Here is a 12,543-nt window from a genome sequence, read left to right as displayed (position 1 = left end):
AAAGCTTAAAACTTAAATCTTATTTTTACCAACTTCTCATAACCATAATATTCTTACATAATTCTTTAAACATTTTTGCTAAAGCCAAGTAATTTCATTCCAACATTTTTCTAACATTCATCAATTTTATAAAGCAATCCTAGTAGTAAAAAAAAGAAATAAAAACAATCCAATCTTCATCCAGCGTCCCTTCCTCCTGGTCCCGGGTTTTGTCAGTTCTTATTATCCCATCGATCTAGCGCATTAACCTGGTAACCTTGTATCCGAGGCCCTTAAGTCTCTTCCATGTCCTTTCCGCAGCTCTTCTTCATATTTATAACTGTATTTTCCTTTGTCTCCTGCTCCTTTCACTCGTGGGAACTCCAACTTAACAATGTTTTTGACCCTTCTCGACAAATCAGCCCCTTTTCCATAGTCCACACTAAACTCCATGTGGTATTTAAGAACATGTTTCAAAATCCCTCCAAAATTAAGAGCCCCCACAACCCCAAACATCTCACGGCCCATTGCCAGACTTGAAAAGTCCAAACACCCTGTGTGGGGGGGTCTATCCAACCCCCGATTTCCAAACCAAACCAAACTTTATCTTTCCAAATCTGGCTTTTTCCAAGTTCATTTGTCAAGTCCAAAAGCTCATGTTCCTGCGGGGCCACAGCTCCCTTCATCTCTGGCGCCCAAGATTCAGCAACATCCTCTTCCCTCATCTGTTCTGTCAGGGCACACTCCTGATTTAATTCCTGGGTGGGCTCCATATAATTTCCCACTGCCTGTTCAAAATTTCTGATCGCATCAGTCATCAAGTCCGTCTTCTCATGTAGCTGTTCCAGTAGGGCATTTGTTTTACAGAAAGCACACAACAGAGCTTCTGAATACATTGTCCTGCAAGGTCAGAAGTCTATTCCCACGATTGTAATCTGTAACAGCTGCTAGCTCCCTGGAGTTGGTTACAGTTTCACAGTCTCCCTCTAGGGGGAAAACTTCTATTTGTTCTTTCTTTTAAAGACAAGTCTAACAACAAAGTTTCCTTTTTCAGATATTTTGTCAATATTTGTTCCTTTAAAATGCGAAGGGGAACAATGGAATCAATGTTTCTCTTCTTATAGCTTTCTGTCAAAAACGTTTGTCTCTGGTCAATGAGCTTCAAAAAAACGTCAGTCCTGACACCCCGCTCCAGGATCAGGACGGTGGAAAGTTACTTTACTTTACACTCACTTCTGCAGGTTTAAACAGTCCGAAAAAATCCCCCCTCTTCTCCTGCTTCCGAAGGGGGGGTTCAACAATTTTAAATGATGAAAGTTAATCTTTTACAAGCGATTTTCTGAGCTCTAGTTTGCCATGTCTTTGTTTTAATCTATCTACAAGAAACGGAAGGCTGACTTCCTGTTTAGACCTTCCCGTTTCAGTGCCAAATTGAGGTAAACTTTTAAGTCCAATTTTCCTTTCTGCTCGCAAGTCCTTATTTAAAGTCCAATTGTCCGAAATTTAAGTACTCACGGGTGATTATTTTAGAAGCCAGATTGTCCCAGGAAAAAGGCAGCGCTCTCCGGCAACGGCTGTGCGGCTTCGCTCCACGGAAGATGCAGTTGACTCTCAGCACCGCGCCACTTCCCCCTCTTCGCTCCAGAGCCCATTAGTGGGTTCTTTTGCAGGTTGGGGGGGCGCTAAAGGTGCCCGCCGAGTCCCATGGTCACAGGCTTCATCCGCCTGTGATTTTTGAAAGGGTCCCCGCTTCGCCGTAGCGGAAAAGACCCGTTTCACGTGGAGCTAGTCCCTCCAGATCAGAGGTAGTCCGCCATTGCCGATGGCGCCACCCCAGAAGTCCAAAAGTAAACTATTTGGACCTTAAGCTGCTTCTGTATGGTGACTAGTATTGGGAGCAACTTCCACTGTGTGTGTATCTCACCCGAGCTTCCCAATAAGAGGTTTGCCTATCTCACATTTGGTAATTTAAAAGAGAACCAACATATTCAAAGAGAGCCAGAGGGAAAACCATTTTGGATTTGGTGAAGAGTGAAGCAAGTTTTATGAGCTATACTCCATTTCCAAGGATATGTTTTAAGAGAAATTGTTATCCTAGAACCTGCACTGGAACACAATCAACTCTGCCTGCTATTGTTGATATGCTTGAGTACCTGATACAGCCATAGTGACCAAGCAGCCCCAAGGTCTTCAGGCTGGGGGGAAAGCAAGAAAGGTTTAAAAATAATCACTAGACAATGACCTGGCAGCTGTAATATTATTATTGAGACTAATAGAAGGGAAATAAAGTAATTAATTATACTTGTTTGGATATTGACATTGTTGTTATTATTATAATTTGTTCCCAGCCCTTCACTCTATGGTCTTAGGGTGAGTTACAAGAATTAAAACACAACATTAATATTAAAACACAATTTTATACAATATTACAAACAGTTTAAAGCAACTTAAAATTAATGCATCTAAGAAGTGAAGATGGACTCCCGTATGGGTGGTGGTGGTGGGGAGGGTGACAGAGGAAGAGTTGCATTGAAGATAGGAGACCACAGAAGAGGTATGAAAACCATTCTGCTGGACCAAACCAGAAACACCATCTTGCTAGAAGTCTTCAAAGGTCTACGCCCAGCCAGTCTTCTACAGGCTGCCCCTGTTATTATTTGTCAAAGCAACGCTGTGTTATAGAGTCATCTCACTTGATATCAGTGACCTTCTTTCTCACTGGGAAAATTGAGGCTAGCAACAGTGATGGCCTCCCACATTTTAGGGAATTGGCTACCATGCAAGAAGGAGAGCTCAATCTCTGCCCATCTTAAAGGGGTTCTTCGGCATAGAGCCCGCACTTCTTGTTTCCATTTGAAATCAATCACTTGAGTTCTTCCCCCACACCTGGAACATATGGGTCTGCTTTATCAGGCCACTCATCCATCTACCCCATAATCTATTCTAATTGGAAGTGGTTCTCAGCTGATTCTTTGTATCACAGCACATGCCAAGCTGGATTATTTCACTTCCTGATTATATTACCAAAAGTACAAAAAGATCCCTTGCTTCCCCCAACCCTATACAAGTATATTTGAGCCCTGCAGAAAGACCTGCATATTCAGCATTCATTCTGATATGCTTGCACAAAAGTTACACAGCTGTTAGATTATGTCCAGTCTTTATTGAGCATTCATTCTGATTTGCTTAGAGCAGGCATATCCGAAGTCCATTTTGGGGAGCTAATCTGGTCCACCGGTCAGCCCCTGTGGCAATTTATTTCCTGGGGGGAAATCCTAAAAAACCTCAACAATTTCAATCCAAAAAAAGCTCAACAACTTCTTCAATCCTTAAAAAAAAAGGTTAACAACTTTGGTTGGTACTTTTGTCAACCCACACAGTCCTTCACTTCATCAAATCTGGCCCTCTTTGAAAAAAAGTTTGGACTACAAAGGGAGAATTCCAAGAGAATACTTTTAATGTAGCACTCCAAGAAATGCTGCAAGTTTCAGAAAGTCACCTAATCACTGGTGGAGGAAGAGGGGTGCAGGGGAGTGCACCACCCCCGGCAGCGCGATCCCGGTGGGGTGCCATTGTGGCTGCCCCCCCATGCTGGGTGCAATGCCCCCTGGGCACGCGCCAGCCACCCACCCACCTGCTCTCCGCCACCCGGTTCTGGAACATGAGGCTCCGTTACTGCACATAATGCACTCCAAAATCAGAAATTTTAAAACCATTTCAGCACTGTGGCATTTCACTTTTTCTCTGCATCTCTTATGTGAACTATGTACTGTCTGTTTCTTTGAGTATCTTTTTTCCAATTTATTTTTATTTGGTAACCATTTCTCCCTTTCCCGGGAAGGAACAAAAACATTCTAGGTTCTCAGTGTCCCTGAATTAAGAGTCTGACTCCTCAGCCATGCCTTCCAAGGGGTCACTGGCTGGTGTGCCTTTCCACTGTCATGAGATCAGAAGAGGACCGTTTCACTGGCAGAAGCCTAAGCAGCGAAAAGCTTGATTTTCATACACAAGGATTCTGTTTTAGTCATTTATTCTTATTTTGTTTTAGTCATTTATTCTTATTTTTACTTGGCACCACAGGCAGCTCTCCCCAAAAATGGCAAAGGCTACAATCCCACCTACATGGGAGGAAGCCCCAGTGAATTCAGTAGGACTTCATTCCAAGTAGACATGGGTGCAACAGTGCTGCAAGGCTCTTTCTTGGAGGTCTTCCTTTGTAACATAAGAAAGCTGCTTGGATCAGGCCAGTGGCCCAAGTTCAGCATCACGTTCTCACAGATGCCTGTGCAAAAACTGCCTAGAATCTGACCACAACATCCCTCGTGATTCTCAGGAACTGATATACAGAAATATGCCGCCTTTGAACCTGGAGGTAGTATGTAGCCATAACTTGACACAACACTGAGGTCACATGGCATCCACCTGGCTTCTTCCTCCAAGGAGTCCGGGAGCTATGGTTTGGGTCATTGGGTTTGGTGCTTTTGTAACTACAATTGTAATGGCTTTTAGTCAAATGCAATTAATGATTGATTGATTGATTGATGAAAAGTGCTTTTTTCCTGAGATACTAACTTTCTGCATGTCATTCCTTGAACAGCTTCCTGTGCAAAGATAAGGCTTGCTTTCATTGCTCTGTTCATTTGTGCATTTGACTAGTGTTGTGTGGCGGGAAATGCAACCTCAGGGCTGAAAAATGTTCCCCTTCTGACCCCCTGGGTTTCTGGTGTGGCCTTCACAGATAAGGCACAACTTGGGTTTGTGGTGTGTGTGTTTTGGCTGCTGAGCTGCGCTTACCATTGTGAGGGCAGTGGGGGTGGGGGTGATCCCTCCCTAGCTGCTGCCATTGTTGGTGGGTTGACTGGGATGTCACAAAAACATTTGGCACCTGAGCGGGTATAAATGTGGGCCAAGGCAGTTGCCCTCCCCAGAGAGAAATGGGCAGCTCGCTGGCACTCAGCCCTGGTGGTCTCCTGCCGTGTGATGGCAAGCTGGCAAGCGGAAGGAGGCAATGGCCCGGTGCTGGGATGCTGTGGAGCAAGGAGAAGGCAAGTACAAAGTTTACTTGCTGGTGGGATCGCTACTTGAAGGCAACTGATATTCAGCTCTGAAGCTAGCTGATGTCTGGCAATGGACCTGGCGAGGCTGCAGCTGGTGGATGGTTGTCAGAAGAGTTTACATTCAGGCTAGTGGATGCCACGAGGCTACGCTGGCTGAGATGGATGCAAACTGGTTTGGAAGCCTTGTTTGTGAACAGGCAGCCAAACAGAGGATGAGTCTGGGGGGATGCTGCGGATGGGGGCCATCCCACTCACCTGTTTGCCTTTGCCTTACAGGGATGTCTGGAGCCGGTGAGGTTTTCCCCAAGTCCAGCCTTCAAAGTCATGAAGAGAACCGCAGGACGTCCCTATTTAAATTGGAGAAATGAACCTGAAAAACTGACAGTGAGCTATGGACAAGGCCGTGGCCAGACCTGAGCGAAGGAGCTTTGAAGGGAGACTGCAGGCGGACATCTGCTGCATTGCAAGTGATGGGGCAGTGGGGAGAGAGAAGAAAATGAGGGCCACATTAGGTGCACCATTGGAAGTGCTATGAAGACGCTTTGAACAGGAATGGCTTCTCCTCAGGGATTCTGGGAACTGTAGGTGGTTAAGGGGACGGAGAGTTGCTAGGGGGGTTACGTTTAGGGTAGGGGTTAGGGGTAGGGGTAGGGGTAGGGTTCCCTTCTTGTGAGGGAACTCTGGGAATTTTAGCTCTAGTTAAGGGGTAGGGGTAGGGTTCCCTTCTTGCCAGGGAACTCTGGGAATTGTAGCTCTAGTTAAGTGTTAAGAGTTAGCATTAGAGTTAGGGTTAGTGTCAGGGTTAGGGGTAGGGGTAGGGTTCCCTTCTTGTGAGGGAACTCTGGGAATTTTAGCTCTAGTTAAGCGGTAGGGGTAGGGGTAGGGTTCCCTTCTTGTGAGGGAACTCTGGGAATTTTAGCTCTAGTTAAGGGTTAAGGGTTAGGGTTAGGGTTAGGGTTAGGGTTAGGGTTAGGGTTAGGGTTAGAGTTAGCGTTAGCGTTAGCGTCAGGAGCAGGGTTAGGGTTAGGAGTATAGTTCCCTTCTTGGCAGGGAACTCTGGGAGGGGAGCAGGGCTTTCTCCTAACAGCTCTCTGCACCCTTTTCAAACTATAGCTCCCAGATTCTTTGGGGAAGAAGCCATGAGTGTTTAAAGCAGCTTCATAGCGCTTTAAATGGTGTGGATGTGGCCCTTGCCTCCCTCACCCCACTGCCTCTTATTATTGAGGAATCGAAAGGATTTCCCCACTCAAATCTTTCGGAAACAGGAAGAAGAAAGACTTTGCATCTGATGCCATTTTGAAATGTCTTAACTTAAAATGCCAATAAAAGTATTTGGATTGTATTATATTGTATTGTATTGTATTATGATTAACATGGGAAGTGGAATGGTAAAATGTTAATGAGGCGGACGCGATACTTCTGTAAATTGGCACGCCCCTTCTTGTGGGCGTGGAAGGAGGGACTTGCGGCTGGACAAGCGACTTTTTAAGATGTGCTTTTCCTGATGAAGTTGTACCTGATCTTGGAATACCCCACTTGCAAGTGTGTCTAATAAAATAAAATCTCTAATAAAATAATAAAATCTCTCGGAAACAGGAAGAAGAAAGACTTTGCATCTGATGCCATTTTGAAATGTCTTAACTTGAAATGCCAATAAAAGTATTTGGATTGTATTATATTGTATTGTATTGTATTATGATTAACATGGGAAGTGGAATGGTAAAATGTTAATGAGGCGGACGCGATACTTCTGTAAATTGGCACGCCCCTTCTTGTGGGCGTGGAAGGAGGGACTTGCGGATGGACAAGCGACTTTTTAAGGTGTGGTTTTCCTGATGAAGATGTACCTGATCTTGGAATACCCCAGTTGCAAGTGTGCCTAATAAAAAAAGGTTTCTTAATTCACCTATTTTGTCCAGATCACTTTATTTAAAAGGATCCAGAGACCTTAACTCGAAGGAACCAGTTTATGTCTCACAAAGGGCAAAATAAATAATACCAATCCCTCAACTGCCAAAACTAACAGATTTGGGGTCAACTTTTTAAAAATGGGAGGGGGGTCGGGGGGTCTTTGTTTTTGAGGGTGCCATGGGTGTCACAAGGGGGAGGTCCTCAGTCATCATTTCTTTATTAATAAATGCCCCCCTTGAGGCCTAGTTTCCCCAGCCCTGTCTATGTATGGTCTCCTGTGATGTCACAAATAGACATAGCAGCTGAGGGGAAAGAGGCAGTTACTTATTCTAGAATTTCAAACATAGGAGGGGGACATTTTTCAGCCCAGGGGCTGCATTTCCCTCCACACAACACTAGTCAAATGTACAAATGATCATTTGGGGGGGGGGTTTCTCTCCCTCTCCCACCTGCCCAGCAGTTTCCCTGCCTGCTGTCTCCCCCTCCATCATCCCACTGGCATTGCATTCTCCCCCCAGCCCCCCAAAGCTTGCTGTGCCCCAAGGCATGTACTCACCTGAATCCTTGCATGGAGAGGGTCAGGGCACAATGGGAAGGGGTGGGTGACCGGGGTGCTTAAACCACACCTCTTTCCCAGTGGAAGCGAATGGGGGGGGGGTCATCCGAGAGAGAACAACAACAGAACAGAACAAAGAACACAGAAGACGGAGGTTGCACACAGTTCCTTCTGTTTCCACGCTTCCAAAGAATGGAATGTCAACATACACAGCTTGTGAACCAGTAGTCACACACACTCTGCGGCACAGGAGAGAACGCAGCTCCTGACATCCAGCACCCCCTTCTCTGCTTCTCTTGAACTCTTTGACTTTAACTCTTCAGTGCTGTCCAAACTTTTTTCAAAGAGGGCCAGATTTGATGAAGTGAAGGGCCGTGAGGGCTGACCAAAGGGCCGACCAAAGTTGTTAACCTTTTTCCTTTTTTTAGGATTGAAGTTGTTGAGGTTTTTTTAGGATTTTACCCCAGGAAATAAACTGCCACAGGGGCTGGAATAAACTGACTGGACTAGGCCCCCGACACAGACTTTGGACATGCCTGATTTAAGCGCCTTGTGCAGACAGTTTTAAGATTTCCTGGATGATTTAAGCGTATGAGTTGTGCGGATGGCTTCTGGAAGACCTAAACCTCTTCATCTTGTGCAGCTTGTAGAGGGAGAACATTTGCTCTTCAGAAATCTGGGCACTCTTTTTTCAGCTTGTCATAGTCCACGTTCACCACATAGTACTGGAAGACGGAAGCTCAGCTCTTAGGATGGCAAGTGTTATCTCCCGTTTGGACTACTGCCATGCAATCTACGTGGGGCTACCTTTGAAGGTAACTCAGAAATTACAACTAATCCAGAATGCAGCAGCTAGACTGCTGACTGGGAGTGCCCCCCGAACCATATAGCACCAGTCCTAAAGGCTCCTAGTATGTTGCCAAGCACAATTAAAAGTGTTGGTGCTGACCTTTAAAGCCCTAAATGGCCTAAGCCCAGTATACCTGAAGGAGCATCTCCACTCCCATCGTTCAGCCCGGACAACTCCGGGGGCCTTCTGGTGGTTCCCTCACTTCAAGAAGTGCGGTTAAAGGAAACCAGGCAGAGGACCTCCTCACTGGCGGCGCCTGCCCTGTGATATGCCCTCCCGTCAGATGTCAAGAAGATAAAGAACTACAGAACTTTTAGAAGATACCTGAAGGCAGCCTGTATCAGGAAGTTTTTTTATGTTTGACATTTTTTATATATATCTTGCTGGAAGCCGCCCATAGTAGCTGGGGATAAGTAATAAAATATTATTTTTATTTATTTAACTAAGAGAAAAGTTATGAACTAAGCACACAAACAAGATATAGTGTGTGCACCATTTCATGTTTTACTGGAAAACCTTAGGTCACTGTTAAATGGTAGGCAGGGCCTTGGGGGAAATTCCCCCTTGAATCTGACTTATGACTTCAGCACTGCCACTACAGAGTGACAGTGTCATCATAATTTCACTATGGCAACCAGCTGCTTCATTTCCATTTATTTATTTATTTATTTATTTATTTATTTATTTATTTATAATATTTATTAAGTTTTCCATTTTAATAATCCAAAAAGAACCACATTAAAACATTCCAAATTACAATACAATTAAAAAGCCAAATATAAATGCCAAATTATATATCTTTGGGTGGCTACCCAAGCTCTGAATTTTACGGAGTGCTAATAATCTAATATCACATTGCATTTCTTAATTAGTCAATAAACCATTCCGATGTTAATCCTTCGCTTAATTTTCATTTATGTTTACAACCATTAGTCTGTTCAAACTTTCGTCTTCATAGTTCTGTGTGAAATATTTTCCCCTGTTGTCCACATTCCAGCAATTCCATTTTTGATTTCTGCCAACAAGAGCCAAAATACGCCACAGTCCCAGACAAAAAGACACCATTAGCTTCAGGCAGCCATCCAGAATTCGCTTCCGTAGTCTCGCACCATCTCCCAACATGCTGGTACCTCTGCAAAAACAAAGTAGCTCCAGTCCAGAATATTTTCCTTCCTTCCACTGAGGAGATAGCAGCAGTGTTATTTCAAATCCACTTGCGTATTTCAAACTGTTACCTTTCAGGGGAGGTTTACCAGGTAACACTGCAAATACATATATATCAAAAGAGAATAAAAAAGGCTCACCTCCCCCTGGGGTTGTACAATTAATCCATCAATTAATTCAACGAGTGGGTCAGTCCTTTGTACTGTTGTTTCTGCTCCTCAGCGATCTCTAGTTTCATTTTCTATAAACAGAGATATTTTAACTGTGTCATAAAAAAAAAGGTAAAGGACCCCTGACAGTTAAGTCCAGTTGCAGATGACTCTGGGGTAGAGGCGCTCATCTCACTTTACAGGCCAAGGGAGCCAGCGTTTGTCCGCGGACAGTTTTTCCGGAACATGTGGCCAGCATGACTAAGCTGCTTCTGGCACAACGGAACACCGAAACCAGAGCAGCGCACGGAAACGCCGCTTACCTTCCCGACGGAGTGGTACCTATTTATCTACTTGCACTTTTTGGAGTGCTTTCGAACTGCTAGGTTGGTAGGAGCTGGGACTGAGCAATGGGAGCTCACCCTGTCACGGGGATTCGAACCACTGACCTTCTGATTGGCAAGCCCAAGACGCTCAGTGGTTTAGACCACAGCACCACCCGCATCATAGTCCACCATTAATCCTGGGCAGATATCCAAAACTCTGTCTTGGCCTCCTTCCAGCTGTTAATGAGATGATGCCTTTAAACTGAAACGATAGTTCCATCAGGAATTCCTTTCATCTTTCCCTTAATGATCATTGCCGGAATCATAGTCAAAATTTCACACAGTCCGTTTCGTAATTGAAATAGCGTCCACTTACATATTTCAAGCCATTGTGTTTTGGTCCCGACCAAAAGTCTTTCTCCAGATCAAATCCTTTTCAGTGGCTGATTAAATTAGCAAGTTATTTTATCTCTGCTGGTTCAGAGCATGCCTGTTAGTTAAGTCTGAATTTTTATCTTAAAAAACAGTTGTCTTTGTTCATGGCGCCAGCTTTGGAAAGTTGCCACAACCGTGTGGCTTACACCCAGTGTCCCCTCCCCCCTCTTCCTTCTGGAAGGGCAGCAGGTATCAGATAATCTGCGGGTGGAGTGCCCCCCCCAACCCTGGGAGGGTTGGGAGGATAATTACTCCCATATTATCCTCAATTACCAGCACGGAAGGGCTCCGGTGTAATCGGCACAGCCGATCGTCATGGCAGACAATCAGGAAGTGTGAGGTCATTGAGTATTTAAACATTAAAGCCCAAACAAAGCTTTAGTTTTCCTTTAGGTCTCAGTTGTTTGAGAGCTAGAGATCACAAAATGGTGAAAGAACATTTTGTGAAAGCCTAGAATAATGGTAATAATAATTTATTATTTATATCCCACCCATCTGAAGTGCTCCGTTTTAGTTTTTTATTTCGGTGGACTCAAGCAAGGCTTAATTCTTCTTTGGATTGCATTGAAATCTTTTGAACTCCCAGAATAAGCCCTTAAACCTTTTAACAGCTCAAGTTGTACCCAAACGGTGACATTATGCAAGACCAGACACCTCATTTTCATTGTTTATCCTTACTCAACTCCACCTGGCTCCCCCCTGAAAATCAGCTGCTGGGGCTGAGAGCAAGACACAAGGAAGTATTTTCAGAGCTGAACTGCAAGAAGTGCCTAGGAGCCCTGAACAGGCAGTTAATATTATGATTCTTCTGCCTCACATACAGTGAAATTATACCCCTTTGCTTCAATAGAAGGAAAGGATCTCTTTGACATGGTCGATCATGATCTTCTGGACCACCACCTTGCTGATGTGGGGATACAGGGCATAGCCCGTAAATGGCTGAGCTCTTTTATCTCTGGTCAGGGACAGAGGGTGGCATTAGGGAGGGAGATGTCATCGCGCCACTTCTTGGTGTGTGGAGTGCCGCAGGGCGCAATCCTCCCCCCGATGCTTTTTAACATCTTTATGCGCCCCCTTGCCCAGATTGTCCGGAGCTTTGGGCTGGGCTGTCACCAATATGCTGATGACACTCAGCTCTATCTGCTGATGGATGGCCACACCGACTCGGCCCCGGACACACTGACCAGATGCTTGGAAGCTGTGGCTGGATGGTTTCGTGGGAGCCAATTGAAACTAAATCCTTTGAAGACAGAGGTCCTCTGGCTGGGTCGGGATGATATGGGGATGAGGGACCAACTCCCTTCTCTTGCGGGGGCCCAATTAGTGCCATTGCCTTCCGTTAAGAGTTTGGGTATAATCCTTGATGCCTCCCTTTCCATGGAGGCGCAAGTTACAGCAACAGCCAAGGTGACATTTTTCCACCTTCGCCGCATCAAGCAGTTGGTCCCTTACCTTTCCCGCCCCAACCTGGCCACAGTGATCCATGCGACGGTCACCTCCAGGCTTGACTACTGTAATTCGCTCTATGCGGGGCTGCCCTTGAAGCTGTCCCAGAAACTCCAGCGGGAGCAGAATGCTGCAGCGAGTCTCCTCACGGGGTCTCTGCCATGGGAGCATATTCACCCAGTGCTTTTCCAGCTGCACTGGCTCCCAGTGGAGTACAGGATCAGATTAAAGGTGATGGTTTTGACCTTAAAACCCTTCACGGCCTAGGACCCTCGTACCTATGGGACCGCCTCTCCCAGTATGCCCCGTGGAGAGTCTCAAGGTCCATAAATAGCAACACCCTAGAGGTCCCGGGCCCTAAGGAAGTTAGATTAGCCTCAACCAGAGCCAGGGCTGGCTCCGGCCTGGTGGAACGCTCTGCCTCACGAGACCAGGGCCCTGCAGGATCTGATTTCTTTCTGCAGAGCCTGTAAGACAGAGTTGTTCCGCCTGGCCTTTGGCTTGGAGTGAATTTGATTCCCTCCCCCTCTTTCTTTTTTCCTTCTTCCTCCTGTGATGAGGCTGCATTTTAATTTTTTAATGTTTTACTGTTGTATTTTAATCTTGTTTTTAAGTTGTATTCATTCAACTTGTTTTTATTATCGGTTGTTAGCCATCCTGAGTCTGGCCT

The 12,543-nt window shown here is 45.3% G+C and overlaps 2 long non-coding RNA genes across 2 annotated transcripts; one reads left to right on the top strand and one right to left on the bottom strand.

Annotated features, from left to right (window-relative positions):
- The first annotated feature begins 5,936 nt into the window (after positions 1 to 5,936).
- Positions 5,937 to 6,378, top strand: LOC308468149. Its single transcript, XR_013981492.1, has 2 exons — positions 5,937 to 5,967; positions 6,004 to 6,378. It is a non-coding gene; the product is annotated as an uncharacterized lncRNA (long non-coding RNA).
- A 2,721-nt stretch (positions 6,379 to 9,099) lies between these two features.
- LOC308468799 lies at positions 9,100 to 10,773 on the bottom strand. Its single transcript, XR_013981886.1, has 3 exons — positions 10,166 to 10,773; positions 9,658 to 9,779; positions 9,100 to 9,485 (listed from the first exon to the last, which is right to left on the bottom strand). It is a non-coding gene; the product is annotated as an uncharacterized lncRNA (long non-coding RNA).
- Positions 10,774 to 12,543: the final 1,770 nt, after the last annotated feature.

The sequence above is a fragment of the Podarcis pityusensis genome, assembly GCF_964106645.2.
Source record: "Podarcis pityusensis genome assembly, chromosome: Z".
In the NCBI taxonomy this organism is placed as follows: Eukaryota; Metazoa; Chordata; class Lepidosauria; order Squamata; family Lacertidae; genus Podarcis; species Podarcis pityusensis.
The sequence above is the reverse complement of the archived record's forward strand: the minus strand, read 5'-3'. Positions and strand labels throughout refer to the sequence as shown.